This window comes from Notamacropus eugenii, chromosome 1 (assembly GCF_028372415.1).
Source record: "Notamacropus eugenii isolate mMacEug1 chromosome 1, mMacEug1.pri_v2, whole genome shotgun sequence".
Taxonomy (NCBI): Eukaryota; Metazoa; Chordata; class Mammalia; order Diprotodontia; family Macropodidae; genus Notamacropus; species Notamacropus eugenii.
In genome coordinates this window covers 712,955,121-712,978,633 of record NC_092872.1, presented here as the reverse complement: position 1 = coordinate 712,978,633, position 23,513 = coordinate 712,955,121, and the positions used below count along the sequence as shown (strand labels likewise).

At 44.7% G+C, this 23,513-nt stretch overlaps 1 protein-coding gene and 1 long non-coding RNA gene across 2 annotated transcripts in view; one reads left to right on the top strand and one right to left on the bottom strand.

Annotated features, from left to right (window-relative positions):
* Positions 1–23,513, bottom strand: part of BCAR1 (BCAR1 scaffold protein, Cas family member) — a 108,274-nt gene that overhangs the window by 47,602 nt on the left and 37,159 nt on the right. The window lies entirely within an intron of this gene.
* LOC140521482 (uncharacterized) lies at positions 2,737–5,588 on the top strand. The gene is made up of 3 exons (XR_011972947.1): positions 2,737–3,214; positions 4,006–4,263; positions 4,762–5,588. It is a non-coding gene; the product is annotated as an uncharacterized lncRNA (long non-coding RNA).

Below are 23,513 nucleotides of genomic sequence, written 5' to 3'. Positions count from 1 at the left end.
TTTTCAATCCATCCTACCCCATAAAGCAGACAGGAAGGAGGAAAGTTATCACCTTTTTACCTATGAGGAAACTGAAGCCCTGAAAGGTTAAGGATGGTGAGAGACAGCAATGATGTATTAGAAGGGACACCAGATAGGGCATCAGGATGGTTGGATTCTGATCCCCAAGCTATAACTCACTGTACAACCATGAGCAAAACAGTCTATCTCTCAGACTCCATGTCCTGTATTACCCAAGTCAATTACACAGGGAATTCTGGAATCCAAGCCCCAGTTCCTCCCAACCCAAACTGCTTTCCCCATGCCCCTCGCCTCTCCTCCTCACCAGCAGCTCTCCCCTCCCCTCCCTTTCTTTTAGTAAAAAGGGGATATACTAGGGGGCCAGTAGGGAGGCTGTGGGGGAGTGGGGGTATACAAAGGGGAACATCTCTGGGAAGCATGTACAAACTCTGCCCATGGGCAGTCTTGATAAAGGTGTGTTCAGAGAAACATCACCTCCAGACCTCAGCAGTCCAAATGTAATTGGGGCAAGGGATTCACTTGATTCAAGTGAGGACTCTCAGAAGGGAAATGAAGAATTAGGCTGCAGAGGGATGGGTTTGGGTTGTTTTTTTTTTTCTTTTATGGAACAAATATCCTGTCCTGGGACATAACCTCATTTAGAAGAAATCAGATTTCAAAATAATTGACATTGCCCCAGTTCTTTGCCCTGTCATTTCCTCTCACCAGCCCCTAGAGCACAAGTTTCTAAAAAGGACACCATGTGGCAAGGGGGAAGGGGAGGGTTGGGATGGCATAGGATGGGGCAGAATCCCTTTCTGGAAGCTTCTCTCGGCCTGAAAGAGAATGGGGGCATTTAGGCTACACTCCTTTATTGGTGCTCTACATTAATTTCGTAGCAATTTTCTGTCTGTGGAAGAAATTTGGAGAGCCTGGAAATTTCTGACCTACCCCACCATCTTCCCAGAAGACAGTTCCCCTACCTATCTCCTTTTCTGATGCTACTGCCTAACCTAAGGAGATGACCAGCCCAATTTCGAGATAGACAGAAGAGAGGGAGGGAAAAATTCTATTCAACCTATGTCCACAGCCCCTCCCTTCAAATAGCTTATATTTTAGCAGAGGGAATAATAACTACCTAAGGCACTTAAATGTGGCATCTGTAAATTTGTTTTCAAAACAATATTTTGATAACTTTTTCAGTATAATTGGTTTCCTTTATAATTCTATATCCTTTATTTTGTTCATTTAAGAACATACTGAGAGGGGGTCCCTGTACACCAATGGGATCCAGGACACCAAAAAAGAACAAGAACTAAGATCTCTCATTCTTTTCCTGGTTCTGTCAGAGATAAGCGAACATCCAGAGTGGTTTTAGCCTTTTCAACTAAGAGACTTTCCCCTTTAAAGCAAAATTATGTCTTATATGTCACCCCAACTCCACAGAGTCACAACTCTACTATGAATACTTATTCATTCAGATACACATGATAAATTATTAAATTCATGATAAAAATGAAAGTGAAAAATAAATACACTATGATTTAAAAATACACAAATTAAATACACTATAAATTTGGTAACACTTGCAAAATAATGATTCATATATAACTAAAACTGGAATTTACCTAGTACTCGACTGTCTGCAAAGTCCCTTACAGACATGATTTCACTGGATCCTTACACCGACTCCATGAGGTAGGGGCTGTGACAATGGGGGTCCTTAACCTGGTTCCATACATTCCCCAAGTCAATTTCAAGGGGCTATGAACTTGCATAGGGAAAAAAAAGTTGATTTTTATTTCAATATAACTGGTTTCATTTATCATCTCTTTTTATGCATTTTAAAATATTATTCTGAGTAGTAGTCTAGGCTTCCCTAGACTGCCCACAACAGCCCAAAATGTTAAAAATTCCTGTGTTACAGGTAGCCCCATTTCAGAGATAACAAAACTGGGCCTTGGAGAGCTTAAGTCAGAATTAGGGCTCAAGGACCTGAAGCTATTAAGGAGAGATATGAAGCCCAGGTTTCCTGACTTCAAGCCCAACCTTGGAGCCAAGGAGTATTCAAGCCTGCTTCTCTTTGTGGGAGACGTAGGTTTGTTTTGTCAAGTCATGCAGCAGATTTTGTTAGATGCAAAGTGCCTGTGTGGAGTTGAGGACCCCTTGGGATGTCTCAATGGCAGCCCCAAATCCAGAATCTCTGCTGTAACATAGAATAAGGCTAAGAGAATTGTTTCCAATCCTGGTTTGGAGGAGTTCTGATACTTTAGAGGTGACCCACTCTTGGGTTTGGAGCAAGAGGGAAGAGCTATTTGGATAGGAATTCCTCACCATTAGGGAATATCAGATCTCTGCCCTCACTTTCCTGACCTTGTCATCTAGGGTGTTCTCAAGGGAGCTGAACTTACCCTTCCTTTTCTCACCCACTCTCACAAGACCCGAACCCAGGAGATCCCTAATCCCAAGATATCTGAGACCCAGAAAACGAAGAAGCCAGGAGCCCAGGGCATGGGGAGGGGAAAGATTTCTAAGGATTTCTGTGGTTTTAAGTGTAGTTTCAGAATCAGTAACTCCTCAATGAGAAGTTCCTGATCTGTTTCTTGGACATCCTAAGGAGGTCACTGAAATCCTGGACCCCCTCAGAGTCCCTTCTGCAGCCCAAACAAGGTAGGTGGGTATGTGTAGGCTGAGGCTACTACTACACTTGTTTGTTACAAATCCAGGAGAAAGGGAGAGGACATTTCCTATTCCTTTGATGATAGCCAATATAGCCCACTGTGTCCCCAGAAAGAGAGGTAGCTGTTTGGAGGCATCAGTGCATTTGATGCGTATCTCTACATTTCGTCTGTCTGTCTGTGCATCTCTGCTTCTCCCTACAAGCCTCTGTGTATTTCTCTTTCTCTGTGTGTGAGAAATTGGGGAAACACTTACAAAGGCATTCCAAGAATTTGTTCCTTTTCCACTTAACCATTCCCCTCATCTCGGCCTCCCCCCTTCCCACCCTATTTGCTTCCCAGAATGGCATTTCCTCTTCGGAAATACTGCCCTTCAGGGGTTACCTTTGCAATGTGCCACTGAGCTGGGGAGAGCTACTCAGCCTGCATCAGCGAAAATTATTACCACATGGGCTGCTCTACCCAATGTCCCACGCATCCCCCCGCCAAGGGCTCCAATATCCTGGGAGAGAAGGAAACCCTCCAGGCCCACACAGGTCGGTGGATGAATGGGGGTCGGGGAATGGAAGACATAGGGAATGAATGGGATGAGGCAGCCAGGACTGAAAGCGAAAGAGACGCTAGAGTTTCTTCTGGGTGGGGAGGGATTTCCAGTTTATGCTTAACACCACTCTAAAAGACTTTAGAAGTGATCAAAGCCTTGACTGAGGATGAACTATTCCTCTTATCTCTTGACCAAAAGGTGATGGATTAGACATAGAAAGCCAGATGTGCACTTGCAGACATGGCCAAGGTTTGCATTTCTTTTGTTTGACCATTACATATCCCTTACAGGAGAAAGCTTCCAAGGGAGAATTGGGCAAAGTGAGTAAAAAATATTAAAAATGCGAAAAAAAAGGGCATCAATTAAACTTTTTAAAGAATATACATAAGTTCACAAGGAGATATGAATAATAGCAATCTTGATACCATCTTGTTAAACTTGACAAATACCTTAAAAACTACATGTGACAGAAGTTCAGTTTCTTATACTTTCTTGTTCTTTGTATATGGTTGATGAATATTAGTTAAAAATGAGTTTTTTAAAAAATTATGATGTGAATCAAAGGACACAGATTCAAATCCCGCCTTTGACACTTAGTAGCTATGAGACTTTAGGTAGAATTATTTCCTTTTCTGAATCTCAATTTCCTTATCTATAAAAGAAAAGACCTTGGGAGATGATCCCCGAGGGTATTTCCAGCTGCAAATTCTCTTTTCCCAGTCACCCTCAAGCTGCCAGTCCCCTTTCCCATCACTATTACAGTTTCTCTCCTTACTTTTGTAGGCTTTCCATGGAAGGACCAGGTGGTAACTCATGTGATCTTCAAGGCAAGCTGTGCCTTGGCTCCCTGCCTATCACCTCTCTCCATTTTTCTGGGAGACTGGGGCAGTGCGGCAGAGTAGTGAGCCTCCCTCACCTTCTGGGAGATGGATTGTGCTGCTATAACAGTACAGAATTCCATAAATCTGGGCAGCCTTGGTGGAATGGGAAAAAGTTGTTACCACACTGTCATCATCTTTCTGGACATAGTTATTCAACAAGGTGAGAAGGGGGAGGGAATAAGCATATATAAAGCACCTAGCATGTAGCAGACTCTATTTACAAATATTATCTCATCTGATCCTTACAACCCTGCAAGGTAGATTCGGTAATCATCCCCACTTCACAGCTGAGGAAACTGAGGCAAACAAAGGTTAGGTGACTCGCCCAAGGTCACACAGCTAGTAAAGCCAGATCTGGACTCTGGTGGGTATACTATGGTGCTCCACCCCCAAACCCGATGCCTTTACAGGCACAATTGTACTCATGTCCCCATTCCCTAACAGACACATTGACCTTTAGAGATAAAGATAATAAAATGCCTCACCTGGAGCAGGAAGAAGGATGACATAAGGGAAAAGAAGTCAGTTAGCTAAGAGATTATACTTTTACACTTCCGGGATTACGTGCCAAAGAGGATACTGACAGCAAGAAAAGATCCAGGTGTGCCAGGACAGCTATAACAACATTGTTTGTGCTAATATCATTGCTCTTTTACAGATGAGAAAACTGAGACAGGCAGAGGTTAACTGACTTGCCAAAGATTACACAGCTTGCAGTGTCTCCGATTGAATCTGAACTCAGGTCTTCCTGCCTTCAAGCCTTTGCTACTGTGACACCTAGCTGCCTCTTCTAAAGGACTAGGCTTTCTGTTCATCAATAAATTGTTTTCTATGCAATACATTGGAGACTATAACATTAACATCCAAATATAGTGGATCTATGGAGAGATCTATGTGGATCTAATGGAGAAAAGCTTATGTGACAGAAATTTTTCCACCTCTCCATTTTTCAACTGTCTAATGACCTTCCAATTTCACTCTTAAAAGCAAGCTCCCTCTCTCTCCTTCCCTTCTCTTCCTCCTTCCCCTCCTCTCTCCTTGATAAAGAAATCAATCAAGTCTTTGCTGGGTAAAGTGATTTCTAGGCTCTTTACATTTCCAGACAGTCTGTGCTAATGTCTGTTCCTTTATCTATTTCCTATTTTTCAGCATCAGCAGTTTGTTAAAAATAGGTTGGCCAACTCTGATCAATATAATGATCTATGACAATTCCAAAGGATTCATGATGAAAAATGCTGTCCACCTCCCATGAGAGAACTGATGAACTCTGCAAACTGAAGCATATTTTCTTTATTTTCCTTGGGGGCTTTTTGTGGCTAATATTTTACATGACTTCACGTGTATAACTGATATCTATTACTTGCCTTCTCAGTGGGTGAGGGAAGGGTTGGGAGAGAATTTGGAACTCAATTTCTTTTAATGTTAAAAATAAATAAATAATAAATTTTAAAAATAGGTCAGCTAGAGCTGACTCAGTTGGGTGTGATCTTTTAGTCAGCTTTTCCCCCTAGTATTCATTTTAATCTTTGTTCTAACAAGTTATAGGTCTACTCACAACAGTCTATTGATTTGAAAATAACTCCCATATCAGTAACTAATCATTTCCCTTCTACTAAAATCTAATTTAATTTACTGTCATGCAATTTCATACCATGTCCAGCACCTCCTGCCTCACTTCTTGAAGTATTCATGATATGTAGGATTTTTTTCCTATCTCCTCCTGCACCCAACTTTATACTGAATTCACTGAGTGTTAAAGTACATCTTGGTTTACTTTGGATGTTCTTATCAAGTTCCTCATGGAATTTATCTCTTTCTGCAAAAGATGTTGGTGTATAAGTTGCAGTTACTTTCATGACGGACTTTTCTGCAAATGCTTATCATAAGCAATGCAATACAGGATGACCAGGCATCCTAAGTAATGAAGTCATTCCTGGAAGAGGTCAAGGGACTTGAAAAATGCCTCTCTCCACACTCCAGGTTGTTAAGGAAGATAAAAGATTCCTAGCCCTTATAGGCGTAAGACTTCAATGGGAATGTCAGTCTTTTTTGAGCTTTCATTTTCAGTGCAAAGAACATTTTTTTTTCCTGAGAAAATGGAAGGGAAGAAAGGAATTGAACAGAGATGGTTTCTCTGTTGTTGTCAATTAGCCACTATCCTATCTATCCCCAGCCAAGATCCTTCTTCGATCCTTTTTTTCCCCAAGGTCACATAGGTGAGTTTTTTAAAACCCACCCTTTCATGTCGTCCTTCCCTCAGCTCATTCTAAGCTAAAATTCCTAGCATTTTCAAAGGACCATGACACACACATATTCATCCTCTCTTATCTAACTTTGATTCCATTTTCTTTTCTGAACCTACGTTGGTCGGTGAGCTCCTAGGTATCTACATGGGTCTCTTCAGACCAATCCCATTTTCCTCCTCATTAGAATTGTTTCTCTTGTATCTTCAGAATTTCATCTTGAGCATCTCTGTCTCTCTCCACTTTCCCTGAAGCATTTTAGTCCATGGGATCCTGTCCATTTTTCCTCTGAATTCTTTGAAATCTACTTTCCTTAAACCGAGGAGACTTGTTAGATAAACTATACCCATATTTCCTGTCCTTTTCTATCACAAATTCTGAAGTGGAATGATCACTTCCCCCCAAGGTTGGGAAAGCATGTGTATCTTTGAATGACCCCAAGCTTCTTCCTAAAGCAAAGGACCAATTTTAAACAATATTCTTCAGTTCTTGCTGTGTGGCTGTGATTCAGAGGATACCAGATTCTCGGAGGATGACAGAGAAATAGATGGTGGGTGTTAATAGGGGACAATATGCCAACACAGAAGGGGCACAAAAGATGGCATCAGAGAGATGGATGATTAGAAAAAGAAATGAGCTGGTAATGAAGTGAGTGACAATGAGGGAGAATCGATGGGTAGACAGCTCTTGTATCCACTGGCATTTACATAATGTGTACAGAGATAGATATGGATCACAAGACTTAGACCTGAAAGGGAATCTTAGAGCCATCAATTCTAACCTTCTCATTTTATAGATGAGGAAACAGAGGCCTAAGAAGTTAAGGCTCTTGACCAAGCTAGTAAGTAAGCGAGGCAGGATTTGAACTCAGGTCCTAACTCCAAATCCAGTTTTCTATCCACTACTCCAAGCTGCCTCAAGACAAGAGATGTATAAGATGAAAAGGCATGGATAGGTTTTGATCTGCATCACTGGATGAAATATCCATATCCATGAGATATCATAGACCCAGTGAAATATCGAAAAAGCCCTTGGAGCTTGGGCATTTATTGGGAGGTGTTGTGCTTAAACAAAATATATCAATAAACCAAAAAATAAAATAAAAAGAACCAAGATATGAGTCTGAATTCTGGTTCGGTCATTAACTGGCTATGTGACCTTGAGTAAGTTACTTCACCTTTGGGCCTCAGTTTCCTCATCTTTCATTTTCAGTGTAAAGAACTTTTTTTGCACAGGAATTGGAGAAGGAAGGAGGAATTGAACAGAAATGGCTCCTCTGTTGTTGCCAATTAATATAAATGAGTGAGCTGGATAAGGTGACCTCTAAGATCCCTTCCAATTCTGCTACTCTGCAATGTTCTTCTTCACAGGTCTCAAACACTGGGTAGGCCAAACCAGATTAAAATTATAACTGGGAAATATTTAACACAATGAATGGATTAGTGGGTCCCATTTCTACTTGAATTTGACATTATTATACTATGTGAACATCTATTTTTTCAGGCTTCTGGGATTCAAAGAGGTGAGAACTAGATGGAAAAGGAGTAGGGTGGAAACAGCATGAGCAAAGTGGTCACTGGAATGGGGGAAGGGGATGGTGAGTAAGCCCTGCTGGCTTAGACTGATGGGAAATCAAGTTGGAACAGTGCAAGGTCCAAGTCATCACCCCTCCATCCTAGGAGGTTCTGGCCTTTCCTCTGTTTCTATGACTCCATTTTCTGAGCTCCCCAAACAATTGTAGGAAGTTGTGTCCAGGATGAGAGGAGGAGCCGAGCCTGGAGAAGGTCCTGGGGGTGGCCCCCTGGACAGAACGGGCAGGAAGGGGCTGGGCGGTACAAGCATTAGAGACTCTTTAGACAGAATGCAGCTGAACAAGCATTGGGGGTGTTTGTAGCCAGGAGCAGGAAGGAGAGCAGTTTCAGTGGCAACATCCAAATGGGAAGGGGATAAAGGCTTCAAGAAAGAGCTAGATTCTGATATGAGATGCTCAAGAGTGGAAAAAATGCTGGCCTCAGAATTAGAAGACCTTTTTTTTTTTTTTTTTTATTGTATTTGGAAAAGGACTGTCATCATCTAAATCCCAGCTCTGGTTTTACTAATCCTATGACCCCAGGACTGAGAACCTGAACCCACCAAGGTCCCAGGAAGGGCAGTGCCAGCCTCTGAAGAAGTTCAGAGGTCTAATCTGCATGGTCACTCCTGACACGGGAAAGGAGGAGAAGTAGAAAAGGGAGCTCAGTCAAATTACTTCCCATCTCTTGATCCCAGGTTCCCCCTTTGGCAAATAAAAGGATTTGATTAGATGAACCCCAGGGTCCCTCCCAACCCTGACACTCCAGGATCCTGGTTCTCTTCATAAATTCTTTGGAATGTCAGGCAGGAAAAGGAAACCCTCCAAAGTCACTGGAATGTGGATTCAAAATCTTCCTCTGATATTTATCACTGATGGGACCTTAGTTAGACAGCATAGTGGGTAGAGTGTTGGACTTGGAATTTGGAAGACCTGGGTTTGAATGCTGCCTCAGACACTTACTAGCTGGAGGATCTTGGCTTAACCTCTCCCAATCTGTTTCCTCATCTGTAAAATGGAGATAAAAAAATAACACCCACCTTCCCAGGGCTGTTATTTGGACCAAATGAGATAATATTTGTAAAGTGCTTTGCAATCTTTAAAGTGCTATATAAAACCATCACCATCATCATTTAAATAATAAGTTTTGCAAAGGGATTTACATACAACCATGTGAGGTGGGTGCTATTATCATTCCCATTTTAAAGATGAAGAAACCAAGACCAAAAGCTGACTTACCCAGGGTCACACAGTTAATGAGTATCTATGGTTGGATTTGATTTAGCTCTTCCTCTTTCTAAATCTAGATCTGTTTCCTCATCTGTAAGGAAGCCCCTAGGTGGTTAGAATAGGTGGCCTCCCAGGTCCCTCCCAGCTTTAACTCTAGAATTCTATGATGCTGTAACCCTTTGCTTCTACTGCTTACTGGATGGCTTCAGGCAAACTGGACTAAATAATATCAGAAGTCCTCTCTCCCTCTAATACTCTATGGTTCTACGATGCTAAGTATCATTCAGTCATTTTCAGTCTTGTTCCCATTTAGGATTTCTTGGCAAAAATACTGGATTTGCCATTTCCTTCCCCAGCTCATCTGACACATAAGGAAACTGAGGCAAACAGAGTGAAGTGACTTGCCCAGGGTCTCACAGTTAGTAAGTGTCTAAGGCCACATTTGAACTCAGGAAGATTCATCTTCCTGACTCCAGGCCTGGTGCACTATCCACTGCACCACCTAGAGTTAATAAGTATAGCAAGGTCCAGGTAAGAACAACCCTGCCCTTCCCAGCAGGTAGCATCAAGCTTCTGACTCCGTTTGGGTTATCCTCAACTCAACAAGGACTTCAAAGATGGGCAACGGCCAGGGCCCTCAGGTCAGGATCCTTTCACAAATAAATACATGTTGAAAGAGAAAGAGAGAGGTGAGAGACCCCAGGGAAGCAGGTAAGGTCCAGACCAAGCCCTCAACAACCAAGCAAGCACATGAACCTTACTAACACGGCAGAGATGGGATTCTAAGCCAGGCCTTTTGACCCAAGATCTTGTGCTCTTTCTTCCCATATCCCATGATGCTAAGTGCCCAGTGAGGGGGAGAGAGGAGTTCCATGGAGTTCAGATGGAGTCATCCAGCCTTTGTGCACCTGAAGACCTCCATCCATTGATGGGGAGCCCACTGGCCATGACACAGCCCATCCCAATTTTGCATAGCTCTAATTGTTTTTAAATGTTTTATTGCTATCTCCTGTTTTAACTGTTTTTCCTTACATCAAGATGATCTCTCATGCCTCTCCTAGGTCTAGAATCAGGGAGGAGGGCATTCCTTTCTGTCTCTGAATTTTCTCACCTCTTACTTTGTGGAGGAAACTGATCCATCCATGAGGAATATCTTATTCTCTTCAAGTTAAAAACTCACAAATAACCTCTCCCACCCAGTCAGGAGGTGGCCCTTATTCTAGCCAAGGCCAATCTTTCTACCTATGCCCTTGATCCCACCCAGTCCCTTATTCCCCAGCAAATTACCCTCTCAATCACCCCTCCTCTCTAATCTTCAACCTCTCCCTATTTGTTGATTCTTTCTCTATTGCCTTCAAACATGCCCAAGCATTCCATATCTTTAAGAGAACTGTTCCCTTTGGGCAATTGTACCCTTTCTCCTTTCTCAGCGAAACTCCTAGAAAATGTTGTGTACACTCAATGCCTCCATTTCCTTTCCTCTTGATTCTCCACCTCCCATCTCCCAGTCTTTGCACTGGTTTTCAACCATGCCTGGTACATACGTCTTCCTCTTCTCCTCTGCCTCAGAATCCCTCATCTCCTTCAAAAAAAATCTCAAGCATCACCTTTTACACCAAGCCTTTCCTGATCTCCTGCTAGGGCCTTCCCTAATTACTTGGCATTTATTCTCATCATATTTGCTTTGTATATTAATAGATGTACTTAGATGTTACTTCGCTGAATAGACTGCAAATTCCTCTAGAGTTTGGGATTATTTCATTTTTTGTCTTTATAGTGCCAGTTCCTTAGCAGTTAACCAGTCAATCAACAAACATTTATTAAGCACCTACTATGTGCGGAGCACTGTACTACTTACTCAACACCTGGGATTCCCAACATCTTGCCCTTTTGAACTCAAATCACATAAAATCTGGGAAGAAGAGTAGCTCTAACCATCTCTTTCTTCCTCTCAGAATGGAGCTGAAGAAAGGAAGCTCATTGGGAATCCTTAGGCATAGAGTTCACCCTTGCCCTGCCCTTCATTAGCCAGTCCACTCTGAGCAAGTCACTTCCAGAGGCAATTGTTTCCTCCTCTATAAAATGAGGTGTTAGACTAAAACACAAGTTACTAATCCTTTCTGTGTCCTGGACCCCTTTGGTGGAATCAGGTCTTTAAATAATTGAAGGAAATGATCCATTTCAGTTAGGGGTTGGTGAAGTTCATGAACCCCCTGAAATCCAAGTTCCCAAACCTCCTAAATTCGATGGGCTAGATGAACTAGATGAGCCCCTGGACCAGATGACCTCCAGGGCTCCTGCCATCCCAAGCTGGTCCTACAGCAGCCTTTAGCCCTGCGGCAATGCCGAAAGCAAAGGACTTGGAGTCAGAGGTGCAGATCTCACTACCTATGAATCTCTCTGAGCCTCAGTTTCATTTATAAAACTGAGTTATTTCCAGGTCGGACATTCTCCTAAGCTAGGCTATCAGGTCTCTGCTGTCAGAATGAAACGATTTCCTGAAGCTGGAGGTTAGCACTGCCAGTCCCGGAGGAGAGATGGGAAGGGAAAAGATGAACTTGACCTAGAAACCCATAAGAGTTGACTCTGCAGCCCAGGAGAAGCTGAACCTAAGAGCTAGACCTGGGAATGGGGGTGGTGGCCTACCTAACTCTGAGGCTATCTCTCATCAACTCTGAAGGGTCTAGCACTGGGGCTGAGATCTCCCCATCCAAGCCTCTGAGACTAATAGTGATAATACCTGACATTTCTATGGCAGTTTAGGGTTTACAGAGTGCTTTACATACATGATCTCATATAACCTGGTCTTGGGCCCCATTTGGAGAGCTAGGAGGGAGCCAGTACAGCACACCTTTATTTGTAGAGAAGAGAAGACCTGTAGTCCTGCCTTAGCAACAGCCTCAGCTTGCCTTGGGCAGTTCCGGCTCTATGACCAGCCTCAGATATCTGGACAAGTTCATGCAGGATCAGAGCATCTGCGACAGAGTCCTGTTCCAAGGCCAGATGCTATGACAAAAGGCTGATGGGACTCTGGAGGAACCAGGCTCTTCAGCAGGGGCAAAGGGCCAAGTTCTTCAACGACAGTTTAGCAAACATACATCCCCGAAACTGTGCTAAACTCTATGCCTCAGTTTCTTCATCTGTCAAAAGGATAGGATGATATCTGCCCTATGACTTCACCAAGTTCTAAGATGAGAGTAAAGATGCTTTTGAAAGCATAAATCAAGGTCTGAAGTCCATCGTATTTCTCCCAATTCCTGACATTCAGGAGAGCTCATTCTTAAATCATCCCTGCCAGTGGCATCCCATCCTTTTTGGAAAGGTGGTTCCCTAAAACTCTAATTTCTACCCAAGGACAGCCTTCTGTGCAGTGGGGTTAAACCGACCAATTCATCAACAGGGTGCCAGGCATTGTGATAGACTCTGAGGGTGACAAAAACAGCTGTAACTGCCCCCTCCTTCAAGTAGTGCTTGCTCTATCACTGATGCTGACTCTTTCTTAGAGATGCCGTGTGGTTTAGTGAAAAGAGAGAGGAATCTCGAGTCCTATTTTTGTACAACTCTGGGAAATTCACTTCATCTTTCAGAGCTTCGGTTTTTTTTCATCTCGAGAACTGGTGTACTATTAGAACATCTATTGCCCACCTTACAGGGTTGGTGTGTATAAAAACCTGCAAGAGGTGTCTAACTGTGAACTGCTATAATAATTATTAGTTCAATGAAGGGTAGAAATGCTGAAAAGAAGTTGGGGGGAGCGGCAGTTACAATCTTCCAGCAGCTTCACCCTCTCAGAACAGTTGGAAAGTATTGATTAGCTACATCCCCTTGACAGTGAGCAAGGTAGAAAGAGGGCATGGCATACTCCAGAAATTTCAGGCCTCCACGAGCCATCAACTTGTCGGACGCTAAATGAGTGGCTGAACGAATGAATTGGGGGACAAAGAAGGGGGATTGGGGAGGCAGTGATTGATTTTCTGGTTCTTGTGCCCACAGGTCCATAGCTATCTGGATAGATGCCACTGTCTTTCCAAAATGGTCCTTTCCCTGAACAAACTGGCTACTTTCAGAGAAGCTGTTGGTCAGGGCGGATGGGGAAAGTAGCTACTATGGTGACAAAAAAGGCATATTCCCTCCTACAGGCTGGGCAGGTAGCCTTGGGGTCCCTTGACCTTCTCTCTAGGCAGTGAGGAGCCTAGGCCAGAGGGAGGTAACCTCAGATAAGCATCAAGTGTGCATTGATAGGATAATAAGAGTTTTTAAGCAGGAAATTGATCCTTTTACAGATAAGGAAGCTGGGGTCCCAGAGGTAAAATGACTTTCCCCACAGTCTCAGAAGCTACTCCCTGGCAGGTCTTGGAGTCTCAACCAAGTTCTTTCAATTACTCCAGGCTGTTTCTCTCTTCCTGGGGGGTAGGAGAAGATAGGAATCATCCAAGGGCCTAGGGATGCTGTGTCCAATACTCACTGCCCTCTGGCAGCTCCCCAAAACTTTAACCTGCTCCACCTGGTGACTTGTCCCACCCTCAAGGGAGCAGGCAAGATTGGGGGGGGAGAAGAAAAATGGGGAGGGGGCCATCTCACGACTCCAGCTGTGTTTGTGTGAAAGGCTTAGGAAATGGTGCTGCACTGATTCCTTTGTGTAGAAAAATAATTATAATCAACACCCGCCACAGCAAACGAGCTTGGCACTCGTCAAGCTGCTGCTGTAATCAGCAGCCAACAGCCTCTGATTGGCGTTCCCCCCTCCCCCTCCCCTCCAGTACTCCCCTGAGTCTAAAATGACATCAGCTGTCAACTGAGGGCTGATAAGAGGGCAACCCCCCCACAACAACCCAAAGAACCACACAATGGGGGCATCCTTGGTAGCCTGGGGGTGGGGCTGATAACCAGGCCTAAACCCCTGATGTGGCAGTCAGTGACTAGCACTAGCTCCCAGAATCACAGATTTAGAGCTGGGAGGGATCTTGGTGGCCCTCTGGTCACCTCAGATGAGGAAACTGAGGTCCAGAGACCCCCACAGTGACGCCTAGAGGGAATGGGAGTTCACTGGTATTCACAACCCTGGGAAGCCAGCTGAAGTTCCTAGATATTCCTTAAGATAGACAAAGAATGGGACCTGGCTGAAGGTCATGTCCCCTTTAGCGGATGAGGACAGTCTCCTTTGCAGATTTTGGACTACTTGGAGCTCAGCTCTCCCTGCCCTGCTCTCCAAGAGAGCCAATGACCCCACTGGCTCCTGAACTCCTGCCACATCCACCCACAGTTTAATCCTCATCACTCACTCGCTGACTCACTGACAGCCTGGCCCCCCCTTTCCAAGAGATCTTCCTTTATTTTCTCTCTCAAGGACCATGAACCATAAAGAACAGAAGTAAAATTCCCCTAATTGTTTTAATTGCTTTTCTAATTTGAAAATTAAACAGCAAAGAAGGAGCCTGGAGAGATGAACAATTACCCTGGAACTAGGCTGCTGAGGGCTGGCCATGGCTTCCTAATGTCAAAAGAGGTGGGAGGAAAATCAGATGCTGAGCTTGGCTGCCATGGAATGACGTGCCCTCACTGATGCTGCTACCTTCCATCTTCCACTTCACCAAGACTCAAAGCATTACTACCGAGAAAGGAGTCTTTGTATGCCAAGCTGAAGCTCTCCTCCCTGACAGAGCTAGCTGTACCATCGAGACCCATCCAAAACCCCATGGAATCTTTCTCCTTTTCTCATAGCCCTCAGAATTTCCTTCCCAAGAGCCTGGAGGGAACAAGATGGTCCGCACTCCTGGCCGAGTTCACGTCTTCATCACAAGGCAAGTGATTTGCCCTTGCACTGTGTAATAAGCAAGTCCTCACTGCTCAGGAGAGGAACAGGGTTTAACTAGGAGACAAATGGTTTCTACTCCATCCACCCTAACCTTTCTCTTACTCTTCTAAAAGGTAACTCTTATTCCCTAGGGTTGCCCTTAGTTATTCACCCTGTAATTTATCAACTTTGACTAAGCATGAGGAAAGAACCTTGTCCTAGGTACTGGGTGGTGATTGTGTGTGTGCATATGTGTGTGTGTGTATGTGTGTATGCGCACATGATTAGACAGGATCCATACCCTGAAGAAGCTTAATTAGGTAGGCAGGACAAACACTGATTTATTCCTTTTTTAAAAAAAAACCCTTTTATTTTTATGCCCTTTTCTACCTCCCACTTCCCCTCTTCCCCCTAGTTGATAACACCAGAAAAACAAAACCTTTGTTTCAAACATGTATAGTCAAGCAAAACATTCTTGCGCTGGCTGTGTCCACAAATCTATACAAGCATACATATATACAAATATATACACACATATACATGTGTGTGTATGTATGTGTATGTATACACACACACATATGCTTCAATCTGCATGCCGAGTCCTTCAGCTCTCCATCTGGAGGTGGGGAGCATGAGTCCTCTGGAATTGTGGTTGGTCATTGTGTCAATCAGAGTTTCTAAGTTTTTCACATGTGACTGTTTTTATAATATTCTTATTATCATATACATTGTTTTCCTGGTTCTGTTTATTTCATTTCTTCAGTTTGTATGAGTCTTCCCATGGTTCTCTGAAACCCTCCCCTTCATTCTCTTGTTAGAGAAGTCTCCCTGGCTCTCTATTGCTTCTAGAAAAAATACAAATCCTCCTATCTGAGGTTTAAAGCCTTCCCAGTTTGCCCTCAGTTTATCTTTTCATGTTGACTACAATTTCCCGTCATGCGTATCACAGTCCGTTGAAACTAGCCTACTTGCTATGCCAGGTACGTGAAATTCTAGATTGTATCTCCCAGCTTTTGCATCCAGGCTGTTACCCACTGGTGGAATGTTCTCCTGCCTCATCCCCACCCCTTAAAACTCTAGTTTACTTCAAGTGAAAAGATCACGTTTCCTCATTTCTCTTAGCACTCCCCTCAACTTCATAAATTCCTTTGGACAGGCTGTTCCTCCCCAGGTGAATGTAAGTTCACTGAAGGTTGATGGAAATGGTTCTAGCTTAATATCTAAAACACACAATGCTCTTAGGAAAGGCTTGATGAAAGGATTTGAAATGGGTTGAATTCACAGAAACATCACAGTCAGAAACACAAACGTGTGGACATCCACTAACATAAGTGGCGAAAATATGAGAACACATGGTCAGCAATGGCTGATCTGAGACATCCACCCAAGTCCTGAGCAATTGGGACAGGTGAGATGGATGGAAGATGGTGCTGGTTACTGGTGTGTTTGGGCCAAAGGAAGAGAACATGGTGAGAGAGATGAGTTCCCATCATATGGACACCACAACAGTACCAACCAGATTGACCTTTCTTCTTTACTGGGTCATCAGGGGCAGCTAGGTGGTGCAGTGGATAGAGTACCACTGCAGGAGTCAGGAGGACCTGAGTTCAAATCTCACCTCACACCCTTGACACTCATTAGCTGTGTGACCTTGGGCAAGTCACTTAACCCCAATTGCCTCATCCTGGGTCATCTCCAGTCATCCTGATGAATGTCTGGTCACTGGATTCAGATGGCTCTGGAGGAGAAGTGAGGCTGGTGACCTGCACAGCCCTCCTTCACTCAAAGCAAAGTCAAGTGCAAGTCATGTCATTATTTCTCTGATGACATCCATGTCACACCACTAACTATGAGCATTGCAGTGGCTTGTGCTGGAGGGTGCTTGTACCCTGCTCAAGGTTCTTTAGAGCCAATCGCTAGATTTACAAGTTGGAAATTGCCAAATCCTACAAATGAGGCCTTGGTCTGTGGTTTTTTTTTGATTGTCTAGACTTAACAAAGTGATGGAAAAAATGTTAATAATTCAGGTTAAACATCAAAGAGCTCAAAGTACACACAGTTTCTGGAATATAGGAGGTGCTATATAAATGCTGATTCCCTTCTCTTCCCCCATAAAAGTGTGCTGTGTGCACAACTTCCCCCACCTGGAGAGCTGTGTGTTAAACATTTACCACTGGAGTTCTCCAAGGCTCTGCTCTATGACTTCTCTTCTCCCCTTTATGTTTTATTTCATTTGATGATGTCATCCGTTCCCATGGGTTCAATGATCATCTCTGCAGATATTCCCTGATCTATCTATACAGCCAATCCTAATTTCCCTTCCGAATTATAGCCCCACATTGCCACTGGACGTTTCAAACTCAATGTGGCCCCCAGTGCCACAAAGATAATAGCTGGTACTCTTTCATGCCATGTCCAAGGGCCGCACTCTACATGGTCCTCAAAAACACCTGAGTGAGAAAGAGACAGGAAGTTCCTAGAATAAGAATATATATATATAACATTATATTATCATATGCATATTTCTATATTCTCTTATATATGGGACATGTATGTGTTATATCATGATGAAGGATCATAGGACTCAAAACTCACTTTACAGATGAGGAAACTGAGGCTCAGAGGGGTTAAGGAAGTGCAGAAGAGTAAAAAAGGGCTTAATGAGGAAGTTACAGAGGCAGGAGGGCAGGGGGGAATCACACACACACACATAGAGATACACACATAAAATAGAGAATATACATATAGACATATATAGACATAGGCACACACACACATACATATAAAATAGAGAACACACACAGATATAGAGAACATACATATATATACACACACATATATAGATAAATATAAACATACCTAAATATAAAGTAGAGAACACACGCACTCATACTCATCCACACAGGACTATGCTGGTAGCTGTGCCCCAGACCTCAATGACTCAGCCAGACCCCAGCATGCCAAAGGATGGAGAAAGAAGCTCCCTTCCATCCACCTCTGCCAGGGGCCCCCAATGGGGGGGTGGTGGAAGCTTCCTCTGGAAGCAGGGAAGAGGGAGAGCTGAGAAGCAGGGGAAAGCAGCCAAAGGGCAGGGTCTTCGGGGAAGTCACCATGAGCCTCGAGCACTGACCTGAGCAGGAAAAGCCTGCAGTCCTGAGATTGTTCCCCCCGGCCATCCGGTGACAACTGTGCAGAGGCCTGGGGTTCTTTGGGGTCAATGTGGCTGCCAAGACACCACAGGATTTGAAGTTGGAAGGGACTTTCAGGATGGAGCATGAGCTTCGAACCCCTCATTTGGCAAATGCCAAAGTGCTTAGCCCCATTCACAGTGAGCAGTACAGCTGACATTTGGACTCGTCTAATTCTTCATTAGATTCTAACTCCCACTCCATCATGAGGCTTCCCTGAAAAGAGAATCTTTCCAGGCCCCCATGCCTATGGGCAGGAAGGCCAGTCTGCCAGGATATACTGGCTCCCTCTTCCACATAGGGTTTGCATAGCAATGTTTTCCAGCAGACAGAGACATGGAGGCTATGATCTTCTTTCCATTTTATTTCTTGGTCCCACCCCTCCATTGGTGGAGGAAATCCCTTCCTCCAAAGTCTATTAATATACGCAGTCTAAGAGAGCTTCCTGGGGCATTGAGAAATGAGACAAATAGTCCACAGTCACAGAGCCAGTAAGTGAGAGAGGTGGAACTAGTCTACAGCTGACTTTCCAGTCATTATACCATACTGCTTCCCATTTTACAGATGAAGAAACTGAGGCCCAAACTGTTCAATGACCTGCCTGCCTTCACACAGGGAGTTAGTGACAAAGCCCAGACTAGAATTCAGGTGTCCTAACTCCTGGCCCCACACTCAGTAAATGTTTATGATGCCCTCCGTCTGCGCCTAGCACTACAGTGGATGAGGTGTGCGTTCTTCTGACAAGACAAGAATAAAACACACAAAACAAAAAATTCAGTATTTAACTGCGTGATGTACACCATGAAGTCAATGCAAGTATAAGAACAAGAACAGGATGGACTGATTCTTACCCTCAAGGAGGATGGGAAGTCCAAGCTGCAGAGGGACGGCTGAAACACTCAGAGGCCTTCTGTTCACATGGTATTGTATGAAGAGCCCTACATTTAGAACCAGGAGCCCTGAGCTTGAATCCTGCCCCTGCTAACCATTACCTGAGTCAACAATGATGACAACGATGATGATGATGACGATGATGACGACTGGCATTTATAAGGTATTTGAAGGACTAGAGCTACCATTCCCACCATTCTGGGAGACAAGGCTCAAGGAGAGGTTGCGGCTTGCTCAAGCTCACCCAGGATTCTCACTCAGGTCTCTGTAACTAAGTCCTTTTTTCATGATTCCACACTGCCTTTTTCCCTCTGAGCATCAGTTCCTTCATCAGTAAAATGAAGTTCTAAAATCCTATGATCCCAATACAAAGAAATCTGGCTTATGATTAAGAGTTGTCTCTTCTTACTGTTGTTCAGTAGTTTTCAGTCCGGTCCGACTCTTCTTGGGGTTTTTTTGGAAGAGATACTGGAGCGGTTTGCCATTTCCTTCTCCAGCTCATTTGACAGATGAGGAAACTGAAGTGACTTGCCCAGGGTCACACAGTTAGTGAGTGTCTGAGGTGGGATTTGAACTCAGGAAGATAAGTCTTCCTGACTCCAGGCCCCATGCTCTATGCATTATGGCGACACTTGATCGCCCATTGTCTCTTCTACTTACTATAAGTTACTTACCCTCTCTGGGTCTCAGTTTTCCTGAGATATGGCATGGAGATAATCACTTGCCTTTGTCAATCCAACAGTGTTATAAGGATAATAGTAATAATATTAACCAAGAATAACAGCTAGAACTTGTAGAGGGCTTTAAATTTTACCAAGAGCTCTATGCATGTTATCTCATTTGATTAATGAGTTTGTCCTACAGGAGTTTGTGAGTGGACACGAAGAACATAATAAGTACTTTCTCCACCACTCTGTGGTGACTGATACAGGTAGTACAAATATTATCCCCATTTTGCAAGTGAGGAAACTGAGGGAAAGAGACAACCATACAATTATTAAGTGTCAGAGATGGGAGATGAGCTCAGGGCCTCCTGACCCCAGGTCTGGCACTCTCTTCACTCTGATTCAAGGGGAAATTTAAAGGACTATCACTATCCTGCTTTCCCTTGAGACTGTCACAAGTTTGTGCCGGTGGGAAAAGGTGAGTCAGCGGCTGGGTATACGGGATGGAGAAGAAGACCCAGCCCCAGTCTCCACCGCCTGACCCTTCTGGCTCTGCCCCACATGGTCTCAAGTGAAACCATTATGGTTCTCAGTGTCCCCCAACCCTCCCTGGAGAGGATGCCTGCTCAAATATGAAGCTTCTGGGGCTCAAAGACATCTGTTCTAACTTGAGAAACGCACCAAGTACATGTACACACATCCTAGACAATGCATCCCTGCCAGACCCCTATCTCCACACATGGCTGGGAGGTTCCCTTGGTGCTGGGCCTCCGCCAGCTCCGACTCCAGCCCAATGTTTTGGAAAGACTTCAATGTTTTTTTCCCCCTAGTCCCCAGGATTGGAGTCTCTGCACTGGAGGCGCTGACGGAAGCTGTCACAACACAGATCATAGACAACCCTCCCTAGGCCTTCCCCTCCCAAACAGACAGGGTGGTGCTGAGAACATGTTCCTTCTGGGTGGGTGACGTCTCTCACCAGGGTGTGGATGGCACATGGTGGGGCTATCACCAGGCTAGTGGGGAAGAGGCTTCTGGACATTGGCATGGCCTCTATCCTGTTTCTCCACCCTCCTCCACCCATGGCAGGTGTTGGCTGCCAACAGTGCTTATTCCTTTCCTCTTCTCTCCCTCACTCTTCTCAGCCTATCTTTCCAAGCAAAGCTGGATCTGGAGCGCCCAGGGCTTTGCACATTACCTGGAACATGCTAGATGCTTAACAAACGTTGACTGACTTGAATTGAATCACATTACATCTACTTATTTCTCCGTCTGCCTCCTCCCTTCTGGGAAAAATCTATCCTGCCCTGATTATTCTCTGCCTCTCAAGGAGCAGGTTTACACCAGACTGTAATCCCTTATGAACAGGAAATCTGGAGACCTCTGTTCCAGCTATCTTACTGCATGATCTCTCGGGTCTCAGTTGCCTCATCTATCTAATGGGAACACTGCCTCGAAGGGTTGTAATAAGGACCAGATGAGATCACGTACGTGAAAGTTCTCTGCAAAACACTCTACAGATACGAAGACATTACTATTATTATTACTAAAAACAAAAAATAAATTCTATATCTCAAGGAAAAGCAGAACAATGGTAATCCTTCACATTTCCCCAGAAGAGAGATAGAGTGAAGACAGTGTTACAGATTTGGGGTCAGGAGAGCCCGAGTTCACGTTCCAGCTCTGACACTTACTGACTGTATGGCCTTGGGAAGTCACTCGAAGCCTTCTCATGAACAACAGTCGCCCCAGGCTTGTCCTCCAAGTCAATGGTAAGAAAAAAGGCATCTAGAGCTTTCTCAACAGGGTACTCTCACCTTAGGCCAGCCTTACCCTCCATCCTCTCACTGGCAAAATGGGACTGATATTTGTACCATATGTATCCCAGCCAGGTTGGGAAGCAAGCGCTTTATCCATTATAAATGTGGGTTATCATCCATTAACAAACTCATTATGATCTTTACAACTTTGCTGATCAGACAAGGGAAGGAGGCAATACAAATGAGAGGGATGGAGAGTGAGTAGAAGTGAGCTGGCCACTTCATCGGCCCTAAAAGGGAAGAAAGGCAGAGACTACTCCCCATCCCCAGCAAAGGAAATGGCCCCTCCCTTGCCAGCATCTGAGCAGGCAATTAGCTGATTAAATGGATAGAGTTCTAGGTCTGGAGCCAGGAAGGCCTGAGTTCAAATCTAGTCTCAGACACACTATCTATGTGACCCTGAGTGAATCACTTAACCCCAGTGGATGGATGGATGGAAGGAAGGAAGGAAGGAAGGAAGGAAGGAAGGAAGGAAGGAAGGAAGGAAGGAAGGAAGGAAGGAAAGGAAAGGAAAGGAAAGGAAAGGAAAGGAAAGGAAAGGAAGGAAAGAGGGAAGGAAAGAAGGGAGGAAGGAAAAAGGCAGGAAGGGAGGGAGGGAAGGCAGATGGGCATGCCCCAGCGAGCTGAGGGGGGAGGACACCACAGTGAGGCCAAGGCAGGTCTGGCTCCCCACCAGAGCAGGATAAAAACTCCTCGTACTATCTGGGGTTACTACCTGCCTTCCTCTGGGACTCCTGCAGCAGCCTCCAAGTCGGTTCCCCTAGGTCAGTGTGATCCAAGAGGTAGATGAATGCCAACAAAAGCGAATGCAATCTTGAGCTACATTAATAAAAGCCAAGTGTCCTGAACGAGGGACAGGGTAACACTGTGCCCTAGGCAGAGGCCATCTGGAGGACTGTTTTCATTGGAACATCTAGTTAGCTGTAGAAGGGACATTCAAAGTCCCTGACTGTACTCCTCCTCATCTTAGGAAGCTAAGGATCAGAGATGGGAAAGGAGGCATGATTCCAGGCAGGTTTTCCTGACTCTAGCCACTGAAGCATGGCACCTCTCTCAAGGCAGTGGGCATGGAAGTCGCCTTCTTGGCTTCTCCAGGCACCAGACATGGCTGAAAGTTTCAGAAACTGTTTCTCCAGATGCAGGTTGCCTGGGTAACGGTTGTTAGAGAACACACTCTCGGCTGAACTTCCAGGGCTATCCTCCATTCTTGGTCATCCATAGTTCCTCAGTGGGGTTGGGCACGGGCACCCAGTTGGGGAAGCTGGGCAGAGGGGCTGTTTCTTACCATTAACAGAGGACGGGCCTGGGGCTTTTGTTGTTAATGAGAAGGCAGCAATGGGGGAGGGGGTCAGGGAGCAGGAATTTCTATCTTCTATCCATTTCCCTGAGGAGAGTCTGGCCCCAACCTCCGTGCAGGCCATCTTTCCAACCACTGGCCCTTAAGGCAGCAGGAGTATGGAGCCATCTCCAAAGAGCATTTGGAGAAGGAGGAACTGGAGCATTCTGTTCTCCCTTGCTTCTTCAGGACTGGGGGCTGTTATTTTTCTCTCTAATTCCCATTTCCCTAAGTCTTTCAGCAGCTCACATTCTTCTAGTCTGGTTGATGCTGTCCTGGGAGAGCTGGGAGGCAAACATGGCCCGAGGCAAAGAGGGTACCAGCAGCTTTCCAGGCGGTTGCCTCAGTTCACAGAGGTGTGAATCACCAACAGCTCAGACCTAAAAGCTTCTGGGGGCTCCCTTCCCAAGGCGAGGCCAGGACACAATGGAGTTCTGGGACCTCATTGACCCTAACCCCAGTGGCCCTCAGGCCTAGCTCCAAATATCCAGGCCACATTCAAGAGGGTCAGAAAACTAGAATGTGAATTAGGGCTCTCTCTTCCATGAAGCCTTTCTGGATTCCCCTGTCCCACAAATCCTGGTGTGGGAAATGACCTTCCTCCTTTGAGCTCACACAGAACCTTATTTTCCACTTTTCCAAATTTGTTCTTATAGTTTCATGTTATAAATATATA